This window comes from Bufo bufo, chromosome 4, assembly GCF_905171765.1.
Source record: "Bufo bufo chromosome 4, aBufBuf1.1, whole genome shotgun sequence".
In the NCBI taxonomy this organism is placed as follows: domain Eukaryota; kingdom Metazoa; phylum Chordata; class Amphibia; order Anura; family Bufonidae; genus Bufo; species Bufo bufo.
The window spans coordinates 612,700,683-612,722,521 of record NC_053392.1 but is presented as its reverse complement, the minus strand read 5'-3'; the positions used below and the strand labels follow the sequence as shown (position 1 = coordinate 612,722,521).

Genomic DNA, 21,839 nt, shown 5'->3' with positions numbered 1-21,839 from the left:
AATGCATACAGTGGAGGATGCCTACAGCAGACCACAAGTGCCACAGAGGAAAAAGTGTTAGGTTTTTCGTTTCTGTGTCCGTTTTGGTTTTTTTACGGATAGGATGCAGACCTATTCATTTCAATGGGTCCTCAAAAAATGCGGACAGCACACCGTTTGCTATCTGCATCCCTATGTCCGTTCCGTAGCCCAGCAAAAAAAATAGAACATGTCATATTCTTGTCCGTTTTGCGGACAAGGATAGGCATTGCTACAATGGATCCGCAAAACAAACGGATGCCATGCGGACATCATCTGTACTTTTGCGGCTCCGCAATTTGCAGACTGCAAAACACATACGGTCGTGTGCATAAGGCCTTAGACAAATTTATCAAGTAATATGGAACATTTAATAAATGTGGCATAAAGTACAAGCAACACAGACTCCAGCAAAACTGACTTCAGATATTCCCCTCATGATAAATTTCCCTCCTTTATCTTTTTTTCATAAATATTTTTAACTTAATTTTAGTTTTTTTTCTCTCCCCCTCCCTAAGCTCTTGAACGCAATGGCAATATATTGCAAATCATGTCTGAGTGACACTGACGTACATAGTTATGGGTAAACGCATGTTTGACAGAGTTAACGAAAAGCGCGTTTAAAGAAACACCACGCGCGCCAGCACATGTGTTGTGCGTCTTCACATTCTAAAGCTTTCAAAAATTGTCCCTTATCGGGGGCAGATGGTGTATAAACGCATGCGGTGTTATGGGAAAAAGAAAAAAGAAAAACGGTGGCTTGTTGGGACCAAGTGTCCAAAAAGAATGTCTGCCTGTTAATTGTCAGAAGGAAAACAGCCTAGAAAATTTCTCCTTTTTAATTGGGAGCATCAGCAGTGCAGGGTGGATGTGGAAAGGGTACGGATATAGTGGCATGCGGCCGCAGTGGATGTGTAGTGTTGGCAGTAGAGGAATAGCAGCGAGGAGTAGCAGCTGCGGCGGTGGTGGCAGCAGCCATATGGTACATGTTGTCAGGCACACAGCAGTAGTAGCATGATGGCAGCAGCAGCTGTACAGAACATGATGGTAGGCAGGTAGACAGCAACAGTGGCAAGATCTATTCATCAGAGGAGTGTGAAAATCCTCCAGAATCCAGGCTTGGTTCATTTTGACAAAAGGGATGTTTTGGACACTAGTGGAGGACAACTTGGTCTGTCTGGCTGTTACCATGACCCCCTGTGATGCTAAAAACCCTCTCCGAGATGAGACTGGAGGTTGGGCGTGAAAGAAGAAAGAGAGCGTACTGTGCCAGTTCGGGCAACTGTTTCAATCTGCCTGTCCACATATCAATGTGATTAGGTACAGGGTATGTGCCGAAGATAGGCCAGAATGTAGGTAGGCCTGAACCTGGGCATTGATGCAGGAGGTCTCAGCTTGCTGATTGGCCTCAGTCTGGGATGGCACATGAAAAAACTGCTCCATCATGTTGAGGAGACTGAAATTGCTGCTACTTTTGGCACGGAGGGTTGCTGACTCTGCAGGGGGAGGAGAGGGGCCCTCCTTTCAGACATGCTGGTGGCAGGCATCTCCTCATCGAAAGCTGCAGCAAGCCGCGTACACAAAGGGGGAGATTTATCAAAACTGGTGCAAAGCGAAACTAGCTTAATTGCCCATAGCAACCAATCAGATTCCACCTTTCATTTTTCAGAGCTCCTTTGCAAAATCAAAGCATCAATCTGATTGGTTCCTGTGGGCAACTAAGACAGTTTTGCTTTGCACCAGTTTTAATAAATCTTCCCCAGTGTTTCCAGGTAATATCGTAACTTGGCCTCCATTTCAGAGGGAGGAAAACATTCCCCTATTTTGCTTTGATAACGAGGGTCTAAAAGCATGGCTATCCAATAAGCATTAGACTGGTTGATGTCAATGATACACCTGTCAGTGCGTATCAGAGCATACAGCTCGCCATTCTGGCCTGCGTGCCCAAGGAGCCAATTCTTTCCAGATCCTCCCCCCATTGAGATGATTGGCTGCCATCGTCATCATCATCCTCCTCCATGGCAGTTTCTTTTTGTGGGTCCCCAACAGCTACAGGGGAGGCAAGATGCGTTCTTTTTCCCCCATCATCCTCTGCTGTGTGAGTGTCGTCTGTTCTCAGATAAATACAGGTCCTTCTCAAAAAATTTGCATATTGTGATAAAGTTCATTATTTTCTGTAATGTACTGATAAACATTAGACTTTCATATATTTTAGATTCATTACACACAACTGAAGTAGTTCAAGCCTTTTCTTGTTTTAATATTGATGATTTTGGCATACAGCTCATGAAAACCCAAAATTCCTATCTCCAAAAAATAGCATATTTCATCCGACCAATAAAAGAAAAGTGTTTTTAATACAAAAAAAGTCAACCTTCAAATAATTAAGTTCAGTTATGCACTCAATACTTGGTCGGTAATCCTTTTGCAGAAATGACTGCTTCAATGCGGCGTGGCATGGAGGCAATCAGCCTGTGGCACTGCTGAGGTGTTATGGAGGCCCAGGATGCTTCGATAGCGGCCTTAAGCTCATCCAGAGTGTTGGGTCTTGTGTCTCTTCCCAATATCCCACAGATTCTCTATGGGGCTCAGGTCAGGAGAGTTGGCAGGCCAATTGAGCACAGGAATACCATGGTCAGTAAACCATTTACCAGTGGTTTTGGCACTGTGAGCAGGTGCCAGGTCGTGCTGAAAAATGAAATCTTCATCTCCATAAAGCTTTTCAGCAGATGGAAGCATGAAGTGCTCCAAAATCTCCTGATAGCTAGCTGCATTGACCCTGCCCTTGATAAAAACACAGTGGACCAACACCAGCAGCTGACATGGCACCCCAGACCATCACTGACTGTGGGTACTTGACACTGGACTTCAGGCATTTTGGCATTTCCCTCTCCCCAGTCTTCCTCCAGACTCAGTCCACTGCTTCCGCAGGTCCCCCAAGGTCTGGAATCGGTCCTTCTCCACAATCTTCCTCAGGGTCCGGTCACCTCTTCTCGTTGTGCAGCGTTTTCTGCCACACTTTTTCCTTCCCACAGACTTCCCACTGAGGTGCCTTGATACAGCACTCTGGGAACAGCCTATTCGTTCAGAAATTTCTTTCTGTGTCTTACCCTCTTGCTTGAGGGTGTCAATGATGGCCTTCTGGACAGCAGTCAGGTTGGCAGTCTTACCTATGATTGTGGTTTTGAGTAATGGACCAGGCTGGGAGTTTTTAAAAGCCTCAGGAATCTTTTGCAGGTGTTTAGAGTTAATTAGTTGATTCAGATGATTAGGTTAATAGCTTGTTTAGAGAACCTTTTCATGATATGCTAATTTTTGGAGATAGGAATTTTGGGTTTTCATGAGCTGTATGCCAAAATCATCAATATTAAAACAAGAAAAGGCTTGAACTACTTCAGTTGTGTGTAATGAATCTAAAATATATGAAAGTCTAATGTTTATCAGTACATTACAGAAAATAATGAACTTTATCACAATATGCTAATTTTTTGAGAAGGACCTGTATAAGGGGGATGAGATCGCTAATGTCGCAGTTGTCACTATTGACAAATTTTGTGGTCTCTTCGAAGGGTTTCTGCACCTAAGTGGTGTCTCAGATGAGCTGCCACTGCCTGATCTTGAAACACATGCTCCCTGTAGAGGCTGTTTCGTAAAGGACAAAACCATTCGCAACTTTTCCGTGGATTAATCAATGTAGCTGCAGGCTGTTCTGTCGCTGCGAGTCCAGGGGAGCATTTCTCACCATGTAAGAATGGATGAAATGTGAGAACAGTCTCCTGGATATTGCCAGCACCTTGCGCAAGCCACTGCACTTTTTGTGTTGTATGACTAGTTTGATGACATGTGCCATGCAGGGAGCATGTGTTATTTCGCCCAGGTTCAGGGCGGCCACGATGTTGCGCCCATTGTCGCTGACCACCTTGCCCAGTTGGAATTGGGGGGGGGGGGGGGGGGGGGGTGACAGCCAGTGGGATGTTTGCTGCTTGAAGTCAGCACCAACACTGCATGACAACGTTTGACTTGACACATTCGATAGGAAGGAGGGGGAGTTGGAGCGAAGCCATGCCCTGCTGCTGTTGGTGACGGGATGGTGTCCATGGAGGAGGTGAATAAGCACCTGCTGTGGGAGCTAGGCCAACACAATCATGGGAGGGTCAAAAGGACCTGGCTTTGTTGCTGGGGTGCTGCCTCGCCACTGACGCAAAACACATTGACCCAGTGGGCCTGTTCTGCCCAGCAGGGTTAGGGAAAATGATTCCAGATCATGTCTGCCAGAGTCTTGGTATTTCTGTAGTGATTAGTGCGGTGTTAAATTGTATTACACTTTGTTTTTCTTGTTACAAAGACTGCTGCATTGTGGGTGGTGCAAAGCATCCTGGGAAAAAGAAGCCTCCAGTCTCCAGGGCACATCAGCAGAACTGTCCTTCTGCATATCTCCTTCTTAAACTCCACCATCCTTGTAAAATCATATCTGGTGAGAGATCTATCTTTGTTTCAGGGATATTCTGTTATGCAGAGCTGTTCAGTTAGTTATAATTGTTACTCAGGGAGTTTCTACTGTTACCTAGACATGTGATCTTATGTATAGGCAGCCATTTTACCACGTGCTTCAGTGTTATGCAAATGTTATACTACATGCTATGCTTTATACTTATACATGTTATTTGTATTCTTGTAGTTTTACCAAACAATCCTGTTTTATAAATCAATCGCACTTGTACAATCTCTCACTCACCGCGCAGAGAGTACAACTTGTTGATCAATAAACAAGTTAGACTACAAAGAACAGTCACCAGTTCCCGAAGCAGATCTAGCCATATGTCGCCTCTGCTCTTTATTGCTGCCATCACCATCCTCCTCTGATGTTGCCTTGTCCTCAGCACCCCAATCCGGCTCTCAGGTCCTGTCCAACAATACAATCACCATCAGAGTCCTCACCCTCCCTGCAATTTATTGGGCTGTGATATATCATGGTAGGCTCCTTGGCCCCCTCCCGATTCCCTGATATGTATTTGCCCTGAATGCCACTGTCGCTGCCCCCACCACCAGTATCGGGTGCCGCTATTACCACCAGCAACACCGCTATGATTGGATTCCCCCACATCCTCCTCAGAGCAATCTAAAAGCTGACAGCTCTCACACAAGTCCTCGACAGGGAGACTTTCTTGACTATCTGCCTTAGGGCGTGGTGGGGTTTTGTTGCCTCTTCTTTGAAAAGATAAAGGCTCCCCACTAGGAAGGAGAAAGGAAGGCAGAGAGTACAGCAGTGAAAGGCTTCTCTGGGGCAGCAAGGAGGAAGAGCAAGAGGAATGCAGTGACCCCCGGCTACAAGGTATGGTGTCAGACTCAAGTCACCTCCATGTCATCCTGCTGTGATTTAGGAGGAGAGAGCCATTCAATCCACAATCTCATTCTATTTCTCCTCAATGGTAATGTTGCATCTTTCCAAAGCCAGGGAGAACTGTGGCCTACTACTACTACTTCTGGTTGGATAGCTGGTGCTTCTACTACCCACATACTGGCCCTGGGAGGACACAGCCTCGTTTGGAACCCTTCTGTATTCCTGACATTAGGATTAATGTGCACAGACACACAAAGTATGGAACAGTTTGCAAGTCTGTTTTCTGGAACTTAAACACAGAGAGGAGCTATAAAATGCCCTTCCTTGTGCAAACACACTGAAGACACTGATTTTGACAATTTACTGGAAATAATACAGTATCGGCACCACTAACACATTTAGGCCTAATGTGTTATGTGCATACAAATACGCAAATTCAGAAAAAAAAGCTTCCTCTAGTGTAAAACAGAAGTTGTCAACCTACTATGTGATTATTCTCTCCCCCCCCAAAAACAAAAACTTGAACTGTCTGGAGATGCCCTAGTATTTTCGGTGTTTTCACTTAGGGAGATTTAAAATGCTACCCTCTGTATTGTAAAACACACATTGTACACTTGTATTGCCATTTCTGCAACGCAAAAAAAAAACACCTGAACTGCCTGGAGATGCCCGGTAAAATAGTTTGGCCTACTATTCTTGGTGTTTTCACTCAGATTTAAAATGATACCCACGTGTTGTACAATTGTATTGAGCTTATTCCCCCCACAAAAAACTTGAACTCAGATTTGGAAAAAGAAGCAGTGTTTTTGTGCAAATGGGAAAAAGGGTAGGTGTTTTTGAGGTTCTCCTGCAGTTGTGTTATAAGGCATTAACTGCTGCTAGAAGGCACTGCCTAGAATACCCAGCCTTAGCTCCTTACTACGGACTCCGTGGCTAAAAGCTTTCCCTGCCTTTCCCTATTCTACATAATTATTATTCTTTCTAGCCTTTCCCTAAAATGCCCCTGACACTAGAATAGAAGCTTGATTGTGACTGTATACCGTCCTAAGAGTGTTTTCTGCTACAGATTTCTACACCCATCTACCATCTGCCCGTTCTGCAAGGGCACCTTCCTGCCTGCTGCCCCACCGACTGGCTCATCCAGGGCAAGCCCTGTCCCCCAACCTAAAAAAGCTTTGGATTTGTCTTGTGGGTGAATTTTTGGGAAGTTCATAATGAAACCGGTTTGTTACGAACTGATTCGCTCGTCTGTATAATGCATCCATTTTTGGTAACAAACCATATTGGATATATTTATGATAAGTCTACAAGCCTAAGATGCTGAGGGGGTTGGCACTATGGCATATTTGCATACTGTATTGATCAGATGACTGGTGTGTAACACTCATTTGATTGCTGGATAAAGTCGAAAACGTCACTAAGTTCAGTTAATAAACCACATAAAAGGATTTGCAAAGAAGAGTGCTGCATTTTTTATTATTGTTATTCTAGCAATATGCCACCAATGTTCGAGGTAAGATAACCCCTTTAATTGTGTTTTCTGCTACAGATTTCTACACCCATCTACCCTCTGCCCGTTCTGCAAGGGCACCTTCCTGCCTGCTGCCCCACCGACTGGCTCATCCTCGCTCAGTGACCTCTGTGTGCCTGCTCTGCTGAAACTAGCAGGCACTTGCCCCAAGCAATGATACGATTCATATAAGGGTATTAGGCTTCTGGCAATTATATCATCCATCTAAGGGGGCGGGGCTTCTAGCGATTATGCAATCCATCAAAGGGAGTGTGGCTTCTCGCTATGATGCAATCGATCTAAGGGGGTGGGGCTTCTGGGATGTCCAACCATACTGACTGAGCACTGCACTGGTTGTCTAAGGGAGCGTGGCTACAAGTGGAGGAAGTCACATGATCGGCAGACCCCCATGACTGGGGGTCAAAAAGGGGAGTTAGAGTCCAAACTGGAACTAATTTACTGTTAGTAAGCAAATTACTTTTGGGAAACATCATTATCTCTAAGTAGTTTTATATGGCTGCACAAACCCTTTAAGGAGCTTGGTATGGATTGGATACAGTACAAGGTGATCTCACAGTGTCATAAGACTTTTGAGGGCAATCGGGGCACTTCCGATTCAAATGAATCAGATGCTAAAGTAATTTCAAGAAATTCACTTATATCTAATGATGAGCAAATCTAGGTGACTCTCAAAACTGTTCTCTCCTCTACAGTCATAGAAGGTCTCCTCTTACCCGGTGATGTGAGGGACTGGTGATTCTCCATCATGATGTCCTTGTACAGATCCCTGTGTTCTTCCAAGTACTCCCACTCCTCCATGGAGAAATAGACAGCGACATCCTGACACCTTATAGGAACCTGACAACACAAGGACACAGTCATTACCAGACCCCTTCCTTGGCGTTATTGTATAATGTCCCAGCATTCCCAGCAGCGCTCACCTCTCCGCTCAGCAGCTCAGTGATCCTGGTGGTAAGTTCTAGGATCTTCCTCTCATGTATCAGGGAATGAGGTGGAGGCTCGGTGATGGGGCTCTGGGTCCTGCTCCATCCTCCTGACACACGGGGTGTCACACACTCACCAGACGACTTCTTCACTACTGTGTAATCCTGTGTATGGGGAGACGCCGATCACTACAGAGATTCTAAGAATCCTTCACCTTTCCAGACATTTCCCTGGTTTGTTACTAGAGATAAGAGTGATGTCATGTGAGACTCTCACCTCTCCAGTTATCAAGGAGATGATCTCTAGGGTGAGGTCTAATATCCTTGCAGCCATGTGGTTTCTGTCCTTCTCCATCCTTGATGGGTCATTGATGGAAAGGACCATTGTATTTAAAAGAAGAGCGTCCTGTACCTAAGAAACCTGAGGGAAACATGGAAGACTTAGTGCAAAATCACGTTTGATAGTATATTTTACATGAAGTAAAGTGTCTCATGAATTGGTAACTATAAAGGACTACTGATCGTGTACAATGGAGGTGTCTTCATTATTGTGGTGTCTCATGTATACCAGATTGCTGCCCGCACCTTCTATACAGTGAATACAGATGTGTATCACATCTTCCAGGTCACTATAAGGGCTCATTCAGACGACGTATCTTTTTTGTGTATCCGCAAAACACTGATACCGGCTGTGTGCGTTCTGCATTTTGAGGAACGGCCAGCCCTATGACAGAAATGCCTATTGTTGTCTGCAGCTGCGGACAAGAATAAGACATGTTCTATCTTTTTTGTGGGGCCACGGAACAGAACTATGGATGCGGAGAACAGACTGTGTGCTGTCATCATCTTCTGCAGCCCCATTGAAATTAATGGGTCCATTCTGCAAAATTGCAAAACGGATACGGACACAAATATAACTCTCATACCCCCTTCATCCTGACGTAATACTCTATTTCTCCCAAGACATTAGCAGGAGTAACTGTTCCAATATTGATCTGCTCTTTAGGGGGCTCCTTTCCACTATCTACCACTTACCTCAAACCTATATCATTCTAAATTACAAGCCAGCTCTCCTGTAGTACGCAGTCTTAAATACTCACTAACGTTTCACACAACTCTGCATATCTCAATAGAACAGGGAAATAGAATAAACTTTGTAATATATCTGATTAGAGAAAATGGCCATTTGAAAATGTCATTTTAACCACTTAACAGTTTTCTCAGAGATCAGCTGTTCTGGCCCAGCCCAGAAGGGGAAGGTTGCGGGAGTCTGTTTTAGCTGCTCATATCTCCTGATTGGTAGCAGCCATGGGCATTGTATGGTATTGTATTGTCTGGTACTTCAGGCTTTCATACAAAACCAAAATGACCTCATTAGCACAAATGAAGCAGGAGATATCACTGTTAGAAATCGAGTCTTGAATAAACACAGTAAAACCTACTTTCACTTTCAGCTGCATTGACTGCATCCCGGTTTCTAACACAGATATCTTCCCATGTAGTGAAGCTAATGCTGTGAATACTTTGGTATTGTTTGAAAGCTTTGAATATCAGCTTTCAAAAAATACAAAGCCCATATCTGTATCTGCTACCAAACCAGAGATATGAGCAGCTAAAGCAGCTGCCCCCTCCCCTTCAGTCTGGAGGAGTAGGGGCAGTTGGGGAGCTGACAGCCTGCAGGAGAAAAGGAAAAATAATAAAAATGTATGGGAATTTGTCATTATCATCATTGCAGTGACCCACATAATAAAATTGTTATTTTTTTCACACAATGAACGTTGTAAATAAATTCCACAAAATAATGTTAAAATTGCTGTTTTTTTTATCTTTCCCCCTAAAAATAAAATAATTGAGTTATTTAATACACACCCCAAAATGTTTCCTAAAAAACCTACAACTAATCCCGCAAAATAAAAAAAAATATTATGTAACTGAGGGGTTAAAAAGGCAGTTGTGTCCCCTGAGTTGTGCTCCCAAAAGATTTACTGCAGACACACATTAAAAATCAACAATAAAAAAAAAGTGAAATTTTTGGGAGGGTTTTTCCAATTTTAATAGGACTGCTAGGAGGGGAGAAGCTGATAACTGGAGATCAAGGCATTTTACTCTGATTAGATATATTAGGTTCCTTATAGTCAAAGATTTACTCAAAAGTACTTGCAGGGCCAGTGCAAGGATTTTTGCCAACACAAGCGAAGCTACATTTTGGTGGGGGTGATGTAACATGGAGGGGGAGAAATGTGACATGGAGGGGGAGAAATGTGACATGGAGGGGATGATGTGCCATGGGGGGGGAGAAATGTGACACAAAGGGGGTTATGTAAAAAGGAGGGGGTGATGTGACATGGAGAGAGATTAATGTGTCATGGGGGGATGATGTGCCATGGGGGGAAGAAATGTGACATGGGGGGATGATGCAAAAAGGAGATGGTGATGTGACATGGAGGGGGAGAAATGTGACATGGAGGGGGAGAAATGTGACATAGGGTGGTGATGTGACATGGACGGGGAGAAATGTGACATAGGGGGGTTATGTGACATGGAGGGGGAGAAATGTGACATGGAGGGGGAGAAATGTGACATAGGGGGAGAAATGTGACAAGGGGGGGATGATGTGCCATGGGGGGGGGATGTGACACAAAGGGGGTGATGTGACATGGAGAGGGAGAAATGTGACATGGAGGGGGAGAAATATGACATTTCTTCCCCCATGTCACATTTTTCCCACTCCATGTCACATTTCTCCCCCTCCATGTCACATTTCACCACCTCAATGTCACATTTCACCCCCTCAATGTCACATTTCACCCCCTTAATGTCAAATTTCTCCCCCTCAATGTGACATCACCCCCCCATGTCACATTTCCCCCCTCGCATGTCACCCCCCCTCTATTAATGTTGTGCAAAAAACATTATGCTCACCTGGCCCTGGTCCCGTCTGCAGCAGCTCCCCTTCTCCTCTGTGTGGTCCTGGTATCTTCTCTCTGGGCTCCCGACAAGTTTGAGAACCTTTGCCACTCAGCCAATCAGAGGAAAGAATATTTAAAAGAAGAAAAACTGCTACAAGAGGACATAGTTTTAAATTAGAGGGGCAAAGGTTTAAAAGTAATATCAGGAAGAATTACTTTACTGAGAGAGTAGTGGATGCATGGAATAGCCTTCCTGCAGAAGTGGTAGCTGCAAATACAGTGAAGGAGTTTAAGCATGCATGTGATAGGCATAAGGCTATCCTTCATATAAGATAGGGCCGGGGGCTATCCATAGTATTCAGTATATTGGGCAGACTAGATGGGCCAAATGAAACATTCTATGTTTCTATGTGTTACGTGTCAGGCCAGTGATGGGCTCAGCGGGAAATCACTGGCCTGACATGTGACAGCTGCGGCCACTGATTGGCTGAGTGGGAAAGGTCCTCAAACTTGTCGGGAGCCCAGAGAGAAGATACCAGGACCACACAGAGGAGAACAGCCGCGGGCGGGTGGCCGGCGGCGCGCAAGCATCTCTGCGCCCTAAGGCAGCCGCTTGGTCTGCCTTATTATAGCGTCGGGCATGGGTACGCAAAATGGCAGTGAGCATTTAGGTATTCATATATTCCAGCCATAAATGCACAAAATACCATCAAAGGTGAGGTTATGCGCTGTAATATAGGCTTTCTTAAAGTTCATGTGCAAATGTCAGCTTATATGCATATACAGTGTAAACATTATATACTGTACATGGATCAGCCGCAACATCGAAACCATTGAAAGGTGAAGTGAACAGCACTGGTAATCCGGTGGCAATGGCTCCTCTCAGGAGATGGGAAACATTGGGCAGCAAGTGAATAGTTTTTTAAATATCGCTTCTTGGTGTGTTACACAACGGAAAGCAGTGGTGATGGTGCGGAAGGCAGTATTCCATTGGTCCAATGAGAAAGTCTGTTGTAGGTCTGTTTCCCACTTTATCAGGGGGTGTGGTTTGTTCCATCCATTATCCTGAACAAGGAGATTATAGAAAAGAGATATGCCACCTCTTTTGGGGAACCCCTCGTCAGGGCTGTCTTTAACGCAGGGCAAAAGTTGCTCCTGGGGGGCCCAAGGCAGCTGCCTCTTGAGCCCCGCTGGCCACTGGTGACATGGAGGGCGGGGGCAGGGCACAGGGAGATGAGCGCTTTCATTGTGGAAGCGCTCATCTCCATAGTCATCTGTATTGCCGTCCTCAGGACAGCGATACGGATGGAAGAAGTGCCTGCAGCCTATCAGAGGCCGGTGCAGGAGGCGCGATGACATCATCGCGCCACCTGAGCCGTACAGCGCGGGACACAGGCCAGAAGAGGCCTGCATCGCGTTGCTGCCAGCCTGATGGAGGTAAGTATAAGAGTTTTTATTTTTTTTCTTCATATGATACTACTATTGGCATATGATTGGGGGGCATCTATGGGGACACTTGTTACTGGCACATGATTGGGGGCATCTATGGGGCACCTGTTACTGGCACATGATTGGGGGCATCTATTACTGGCACATGATTGGGGGCATCTATGGTGGCACTTGTTATTGGCACATGATTGGGGGCATCTCTGGGTGCATCTGTTACTGGCACATGATTTGGGGGCATCTATGGGGGAACCTGTTACTGGCACATGATTGGGGGGCATCTATGGGGGCACTTTTTACTAGCACATTATTGGGTGGCACTATGGGGGCATCTATGGGGCACTTCTTACTGGCACATTATTGGGGGCATCTATTGAGGCCACAAAGAAGGTGTATTTTATATGGGGGAATGTGGGGAGAGGAACACTATGGGGGCTTCTACTAAGGTCACAAAGAAGGGGTATTTTATATGGGGGGCTCTGTACAGTATAGGGATATTTTATACTGTGGCACATTATGGTGGGTACTATGGGGAAGGGGAGAGAGGAGTACTATGGGCTCATTTAAAAAGGGGTATTTTATACTTAAAATTATGGGGGACACTGAGGGCATCTAGTGGGGCACTATATATGGGACATTTTATACTGGTACATTATGGGGGGCACTAGGAAACAGGGGGGAGAGGAGCACTATGGGGCATTTATTGGGGGCACTATGTAGGGGTATTTTATACTGGCACATTATGGGGGCACTATGGGGACATTAGCTCAACTGGGGGCATTAAAAGGGGGTATTTTTTGCATTGGCACATTATAAGGAGAATTATTATTACTGGGGGCATTATGATGGGCATTATAACTTCTGTGGCACAGTGGGGACATGTTGGGGGCACTGTAGGAGCACTATTACTACCATGTGTGCACAAGCAGAGAATTATTCCTATTGGTGGGACTTTTGGGAGCACTATTACTGTGGGGGCACCTTGGCACAGTATCAGCTTACCACAATTATTTTTGGGGGACGTTATGTTTACACTATTAGTGTCAGGGGCACTATTTGCTGGGCGCAGTTATTTTATGTCACTATAGTCACCAGAACCACAACAGCTAAACGTAGTAGTTCTGGTGCCTATAGCATGTCTCTGCAAGCTTTTATATGTAAACACTGCCAAGGAACATCTCTAGTGGCCACTCATCATTATTAAAGTTTACTACTCTACGAGGTGTGTGAATTTTTTTTGTGTGTGTGTGTTGTGGTGGAGGGCATGATTGCATGCTAGGGTGTGGGAAGGCGGGATCCAGGGGGCCCAAGTAAATTCTTGCCCAGGGCCCAATCAATATTAAAGACGGCCCTGTCTGTGTACCAAAAAGACCTACTGATTCCAGCTCTCTGGAATGCCCTACCCCAAGGAATTAGGTTAATCCATAACATCCACGGTTTGAGACACTCCCCAAAAACACATCTTTTTAGGCTAGCCTATTACGCCCCCCGAACCTGATCTATCAGTATCCACCACACCCGTGCACTCAGAACTCTACAGATATCGGCTGGTGACGGCTCATGCAGCTTTATATCTGCTCCCCCATTGTGTTAGGCTGGTTTCACACGGGCGTTGCGTGAAAAGATGCGGGTGCGTTGCAGGAACGCAATTTTTTTTAACCCCTCCAGCCCGTACTATGCATTCTGTATTAAGAATGCTATTATTTTCCCTTATAACCATGTTATAAGGGAAAATAATACAGATCGGGTCTCCATCCCGATCGTCTCCTAGCAACCGTGCGTGAAAATCGCCCCGCATCCGCACTTGCTTGCGATTTTCACGCAGCCCCATTCACTTCTATGGGGCCTGCGTTGCATGGAAAATGCAGAAAGAGGAGCATGCTGCTATTTTCACGCAACGCACAAGTGATGCGTGAAAATCACCGCTCATCTGCACAGCCCCCATAGAAATGAATGGGTCCGGATTGAGTGCGGGTGCAATGCGTTCAACTCATGCATTGCATCCACGCGGAAATCTCGCCCGTGGGAAAGGGGCCTTAGGATGGTCGGACCATTGTACAAAACAAGAACTTGTTACCTTCTGTGTCATACCATCTCCTCATAGATTGTAAGCTCTTGCGAGCCGGGCCCTCATTGCTCTTGTTATAATTGTGATCGGATCGGCTAGCAGATGATGAGCCCTAACCTTAGCAGTGGGGGTGTGGCGGAACTGCTTGTGTAAGGAAAGCCTAAAGGGGGCCACCTTGGAAGGAGCATGTGTGAGTTGAGGGCTGTGGGTGGGAGGGTGAGCAGAAGCTGAAGACCGCGTCACCCGGGAGCTCGCTGCTCCCACCTTTTGTAGTGGTGCTGGCGCCTCCCCTCACACAAATGCGGCGTCTACCGCGCCTATACTTGTGATCGGATCGGCTAGCAGATGATGAGCCCTAACCTTAGCAGTGGGGGTGTGGCGGAACTGCTTGTGTAAGGAAAGCCTAAAGGGGCCAAAAATGACGCGTGAGATACGGATGGTACAAAGGACTCATGTTACGGACTTACAGTGATACCTTCTGAAAAGCACAAGACATTTCGGAGTGTGGATTGGGAATGTACCTGGTATAGCATGACGACTGCCACCGACCTAGTTTCTTATGATGTGCGCCGGGGTGCTATATTTTGAAGCTGCGGAAGCTGCGCCTATCCCAACGGAATGCCCCGTGATAGATCGCGGGTTTTACCTTTAGCTTGGAGAGGAGGATCCGGACGTGCTTTAGGAAGACTTGAATGCCGAGGGGAACGGAGCCAAGAGCTAGTAGGGGAGATCAGCTGAAGCGTCGTCAGCCTGGGCCCACAGGTGCCTATAAATAGCCTAGTAATCAGCCAGCCTGGGCCCACAGGAACGTATAATCAGCCTGGCAATCAGCCAGCCTGGGCCCACAGGTGCGTGTAATTGCCCCTGTAATCAGCCTCCCCTCCCACAAATGCAGCAATATATTTGCTAAAACCCGTGGTCGGATAGGCTATCAGAAAGGTGAACCTAGCCTATCTACCCCTATCTACAACAAGCAGTAGAATTATGCCATGACTGCCGTGGTAGGGCAGCCTAAAGGGGCCAAAAAGAGCAGACCTTGTTTAGAGTAAATATATACATACCGTTACGACACCTGATTTTGAACGGAAAAGACCTTTCACAATGGAGGCGCGGAATATACCGTATATGTCACAGTGACTACCATCTACCTTACCTCTTTGTCATGTGTACCGCCACATCGTTCTTGGAGATGGTTAATGCTGATGCAATTGAAAGAGTGGCCAGTAACCAGAAACGATTTACTCCTGTGTTGACTAACGTATGACCATATTACGAGAAGGTCTGAATCCTGAGAGCAGCAGACTGAAACAAACAATGGTGAATCTGTTGGTAGGGCCTAGATAAATTCCAACCATCCGCCCAGGGCCCTGATCGGGCACCAACTGTTCCTGGTGGCAAGATACTTTACCTCTACTTATTCCCCAGGCCGCGCTTCCTATTAAGGGCCCACAAGTCAGAACATGGTGTCTGCCGTCTTACTGTAGTAGTAAATTACAGGCCTGGGGAACCATCCACAGGAATACATGGCTATATCGATTAACGAGCTAATGTTGCCTGTAATGAGGACAAAACGTACACGATACCTGCAGTTGTGCCAGAACATGCTTAAGGTCGTGATGAAATGTGTATGCTGCGCCTGTAGTCGTGATAGGACTAGTCGTGTCAGAAGACGTGACAGACTTCGTAAGCGGCGCCTTATTACTGTACCTCCTACTGGAAGATGGACCGATACCCAGGACTTAGGCCGGACACCAACACCCTCAGCCCGAGTTTGTAGATGAAGTAAGCATGCCTGGGAGAAGATGATGTCCGCAAAGGTAGGCTTGGGATGACTGCTAATAAAGAAAACAATGAAACCCAACAACCTAGAAAATAAAGTCAGGGAAAACAATAACGTGAGTGAGACTCTAATGGCACAAGTCACACGTGCGAGCCACCACAAGAAAATTGTATTGCGAGCCACAGATTGCCGAGCCATGCAAGCAGGTCTGAAGGCAGAAAAGACATGGAAATGGCTCGTCGTGGGACTATGCAGCCGGCCTCGAATGGCGTTGTGTGTAAACTTTAAACGGAGAAGCCATACGTGCGAGACTCTAATGGCGGAGCCATGCGTGAGAGACTCTAATGGCGGAGACATGTGTAACACTGAAAGGGAGAAGCCTTGCGTGGGAGACTAAATGGCGGAGTCATATGTGTAACACTAAAACGAAGAAGCCATGCGTGAGAGACTAATGGCGGAGTCATATGTGTAAAACTAAAACGGAGAAGCCATGCATGAGAGACTAATGGCGGAGTCATACGTGTAACACTAAAATGGAGAAGCCATGCGTGAGAGACTCTAATGGCTAAGCCATGCGTGAGAGACTCTAATGGCTAAGCTATATGCAACACTAAAAGGGGAGAAGCCATGCGTGAGACTCTAATGGCTAAGCCATGCGTGAGAGACTCTAATGGCAGAGTCATATGTAACACTAAAAGGGGAGGAGCCATGCGTGAGAGACTCTAATGGCTAAGCCATGCGTGAGAGACTCTAATGGCGGAGTCATATGTAACACTAAAAGGGGGAAGCCATACGTGAGAGACTCTAATGGCGGAGCCATGCGTGAGAGACTCTAATGGCGGAGTCATATGTAACACTAAAAGGGGGAGAAGCCATGCGTGAGAGACTCTAATGGCTAAGCCATGCGTGAGAGACTCTAATGGCGGAGTCATATGTAACACTAAAAGGGGAGGAGCCATGCGTGAGAGACTCTAATGGCTAAGCCATGCGTGAGAGACTCTAATGGCGGAGTCATATGTAACACTAAAAGGGGGAAGCCATACGTGAGAGACTCTAATGGCGGAGCCATGCGTGAGAGACTCTAATGGCGGGGTCATGTATGACACTAAAAGGGAGAAGCCATACGTGAGAGACTCTAATGGCGGAGCCATGCGTGAGAGACTCTAATGGCGAAGTCATATGTGTAACACTAAAACTGAGAAGCCGTTCGTGGGAGCCTAATGGCGGAGTCATATGTGTAAACCTAAAACGGAGAAGCCATGCGTGAGAGGCTCTAATGGCGGAGTCATGTGTGTATAACTAAAATGGAGAAGCCACACGTGAAAGATTAATAGCTAAGCCATGTGTGAGAGACTAATGCCGGAGTCATGTATGTAACCTAAACAGAGAAGCCGTGCGAGAGACCAATGCCGGCGTCATATGTGTAAACCTAAAACCGAAGAAGCCATGCGTGAGAGACTAATGGTGACGCCATGCGTGGGAGGCTCTAATGGCGGAGTCATGTGTGTGAAACTAAACGGAGAAGCCTTGCGTGAGAGACTCTAATGGCGGAGCCAAGCGTGAGACTCATGGCAGCGTCATATGTGTAAACCTGAAAATGGAGAAGCCATGCGTGGGAGACTAATGGTGGAGCCATATGTGTAACACTAAAACGGAGAAGTCATGCGTGAGAGACTAATGGCGGAGCCATGCAAGAGAGATTCTAATGGCGGATTTTTAATTATATATATATATATATATATATATATATATTATTTTTTATTTTATTATTATGACCACTTATGCAGCTCCAGTATGACTTGGGGCCCCCTGAAGCCAAGAGACTGACCTGGATGACCTTACAGTGACGATAAGTAATTTAAAACGTGAGCCAGACCTAATGGAAAACGTGAGCCAGACCTAATGGATACTCCAAAATCCCGACCGGCAAGTGGGCCCTGAGGACTGGGGTTGGGGAACCCTGGTGTAGGTTACTGCAGCTCAGCACTCTATTCAGTGGTAGCTGAGCTGCAGTAACCCAGCACGGCCACTACACCTTGAACGGAGCCGTCTGCTTCCTGTTCCATTCATGAGCTAGGTTCTGTACTGGAGGCTGCAGGGAACAGTCGACTGGTGGGGGTGCAGGAGTGTCAGACCTCCACCGATCAGATATTAATGACCTAACCCGAGGACAGGCCATCAATATCAGGAACCTGGAAGACCACCAAACACCAGAAGGTACAGGAGAACCTCACTATCCCTCCAACAGGCAGCTCTCACCTGCAAAAACATCCCTCTCTCTCCCTTCAGACTCCTCCAACATGCATTCACATGTAAATAAAACTCCCCGCAGCCTCCTCCAAAATACAGTCCCATGTAAAAGAACAAACCCGATAACAAGCAGTCCCAAGTGCAAAACTTTAACAATTTCTCTTTACCTGAATACAAAACAAAGGACAGCCGTGTGGGGTGTAACTGATCACATGACTGTGACATCATCAAAAGGTCCTGTAGCCAATAACATTTACAGCCCTCCCATGTTACTGATCACATGACTGTGACATCATCAAAAGTCCTACAGCCACTAACTTTTAGGTTGCGTCTGGTGGAGTTGCTCCTGGCAGTTGAGTAGTGAGGAAGCTAGAATGGAGAAGCCATCTTCCATAGTTTGCCAAAGACACATGAGGACGTTCCCACCACCTCTGCGTCTTATCATCTCAGGCACTAAGTCTCTCAAAGAGTGGCTCTCACTTTTCTTTAATACCCAGTATGCAGAATTCCAGGGTTTTTACTTGACAGTTGAAATATATTAACCTCTTCATGACCGAGCGATTTTCCATTTTTGTGTTTTTGTTTTTTACTCCCTGTCTTCTTGATGCCATAGCTTTTATACTTTTCCGTTCACATAGCCGTATAAGGACAAGTTGTACATTCTAATGGCACCATTTAATATTGCATAGGATGTAGTGGTGGAATCGGGAAAAGAAATTCAATTCCTTCACAGTTTTATGGGTTTTGTCTTTATGGGTTTCCCTAGGAGATAAAACTGACCTGTTCCCTTCATTCTCCAGGTCACTGCAATTACAGCGATACCACGTTTGTATTGTCTCTCTTGTGTTTTAATACTAAACAAAAAAACAAAAAAAAAACTTTGGAAACAACTTAATTATAATTTTTATTGCCATATTCTAATCCGCATAACTTTTTAATAGTTATGTCTAGTGTGAGGGCTCTATTTTTTTGTGCGACGATCCGTAGTTTTTATTGATACCATTTTGGGGTGTGTGTGACGTTTTGATCACTTTTTATACTGGGGAGGTGAAGTGATGAAAAAAACGGCAATTTGGCCGTATTGATTTTTTTTCCTGTTACGCCCTTCACTGTATGGGATAACATGTTTAGTATTTTAATAGTACAGGCATTTTCAGATACGGAGCTGTCTATGATGATTTTTTGATTGTTTATTTTTATTTTGGGGAAAAGGGGGTGATTTGAATTTTTAAATATTTGTTTATTTTTTAAAACATTTTAAAACTTTTTTTAGGTCCCAAAGGGGAGAACAACATGCAATCATTAGATTGCAATTCGTATAAAGTAATGGCATTTGGAATGGCATTTGGAATGTACCAGTAATAGCCTAGAAGCCAGGTACAGGCTCCGACTCATTACTGCAGTGGAACGCCTTCCCTGATCTCAGTCCGGGTAAGGCGTTCCTGCCTGGGAACCGCATGCTTCTGGGTTTTTTGCATTTCAGATGCCGTGGTCACATGGGCATTACCGCCAGTTGCAGACTTTATCCCCAGGTGTCTGCTGTGTGAAACAGCAGGCACCTGGGCACTCTGCTTCAGAGCAGGTGCCATCTTTAAAAGACCTGACATGTGATGTACTATTACGTCACGTCGAGAAAGGGTTAAAAATGTTTCACAATTTTGTTTGGCTTAAGGATTTTTATTTTGTTCCATTTATATTCATGTCTTCCCCATACACTAACCATGACTGTCATTCAGTATCATTGGATAGTCAGACATTGAATATGAGTATGAGGCACTTTACAATCAAAGCTGATGTTGCTAAGTTACCAGTACACGTGTCTACACGCAAGTGTACTGGCTGTGATCTCTTTGCCATGTAGTGACATCATCACGTTATGACGCGGGAGCGCAAGCACATGTGCATTGGAGAGAGCTGAACACCGGGGGTGCTGACACTTTGAACAATGTTATTAGGATGGCCATTCCTGGTTCTATCTTTGCTTTTGTAAGTGACACACTAGAGATGAGTGAACCTTTTAAATTCAGTTCTGGTTCACCAAATTTTGGAAAAAGTTCTGTTTGGACCTGATTGGATGCTACCTGAATTAAAGTGACTGGGTGGGGTGACTCCAATTGCCCTGAAAATTTATTTATTTTTGCTTTTTCTCTCCCCCTACCTAAGCTCTTGAATGCAATGACAATATATTGCAAATCATATCTGTTAAACACATCATATGATGTTTAAACACACAGTGATATGGGATAAAGAAAAAAGAAAAACAGTGGCTTGTTGGGACCAAGCGTCCAAAAATTATGCCTTGATGGGGTCAGAATGCCTGTCCACACAACACACACAAGTGTTAATTGTCAGATTAAAAAGTGTTCAGAACGTACAGGGTGGATGTGGAAAAGGTAGAGTATTAGCGGCATGTGGCCGTAATAGTAGTGGCAGCAGAAGCAGCATAGCATGGAATGTACAAGGCAGTAGATTGGCTATGTATGGGTAGTAGTAGTAGCGGTGGATGCGTAGCCTTAAAGGCTATGTACACCTTTGGAGGCATTTTTTTTATGATGGCATTTAACTTATTTTTGGCTAAAAATCATATTTTTAATTGGCCTTTATTAAAACTATGGAGCTGTTCTGTCACAAAGGGTTAACTGTTTTTCTAGTTGTGTGACTGGTACTTTCACTTTGTGCCCTATCTAAGAAGCCTTATCTCTAAACTATTAAGAGGTCATAAACACTTATTTAAGGCACATTCTTATTAGCAATATAAAGATTAAGCTTTAATGAGTATTTATAATTAGTGTTGATCGCAAATATCGGCACTTCATTTGCTGTCTGTTTTTCTGTGCTGTGATAGGGATTACTGTGGTGTGATAGGGATTTGTATGCTGTGATAGGAATTACTGTGCTGTGAAAGGGATTAGTGTCTTTGTCTTTCGTCTTTAAAAAAAAAAAAAAAAAAATTTGCTGTCTGTTTTTCTGAATCCCTATTTTATATGATTTTTGCCCCATTGTCACAAACCCAATAAAGTAATCTCAAAGTCCCTCTTTATTTTCTTTGTATAGTTTTTTTGCCTGTAAATAAATTTTTTGCTGATCATGAGCGGCCGTGGGTGTGCCGGCAGCCGTGGTCGTTGTCGGGAGTTGGTTCCAGTGCTAGACCGTTGCCAGCACGGGGCCGCTCCTCTAGCAAAGTGAGCCACGCCTGTTTTGCACATGCAATACGCGCATATTACATTGCCGATTTCCGCAATCAAGAAAATAATGACTAAAGATCACGAATTCTAGAATTTGCTAATTTATGGCGAATTTTAGGCCAAAAATTCGTGAAATATTGCGAAAACGAATATTGCCTTTGTTGCTCATCACTATTTATAATGAGAGCGCAGAGATAAGAAGTCCTGCTGTTCCTCAGATGACGAAAAAGACAAAAAAATCCATAGGCAGCTAGTAGAGCATGTCAGCTTTGTACACAAAAAACATTCCTTATTGTTAATAAAGACCAGTGGAAATTATTTTTAGCTCAAAATAAGTATAATGCAATAATAATAAAAAATTGCCCCAAAGCATTTATTAGTGGTGGCA

The 21,839-nt window shown here is 45.0% G+C and overlaps 1 protein-coding gene and 1 long non-coding RNA gene across 2 annotated transcripts in view; both read right to left on the bottom strand.

Annotated features, from left to right (window-relative positions):
* Nucleotides 1–21,839, bottom strand: part of LOC120999373 (zinc finger protein OZF-like) — a 248,515-nt gene that overhangs the window by 135,374 nt on the left and 91,302 nt on the right. The gene's annotated exons all lie outside the window — the stretch shown is intronic.
* LOC120999762 lies at nt 7,923–14,290 on the bottom strand. Its single transcript, XR_005778624.1, has 3 exons — nt 14,246–14,290; nt 8,091–8,234; nt 7,923–7,978 (listed from the first exon to the last, which is right to left on the bottom strand). It is a non-coding gene; the product is annotated as an uncharacterized LOC120999762 (long non-coding RNA).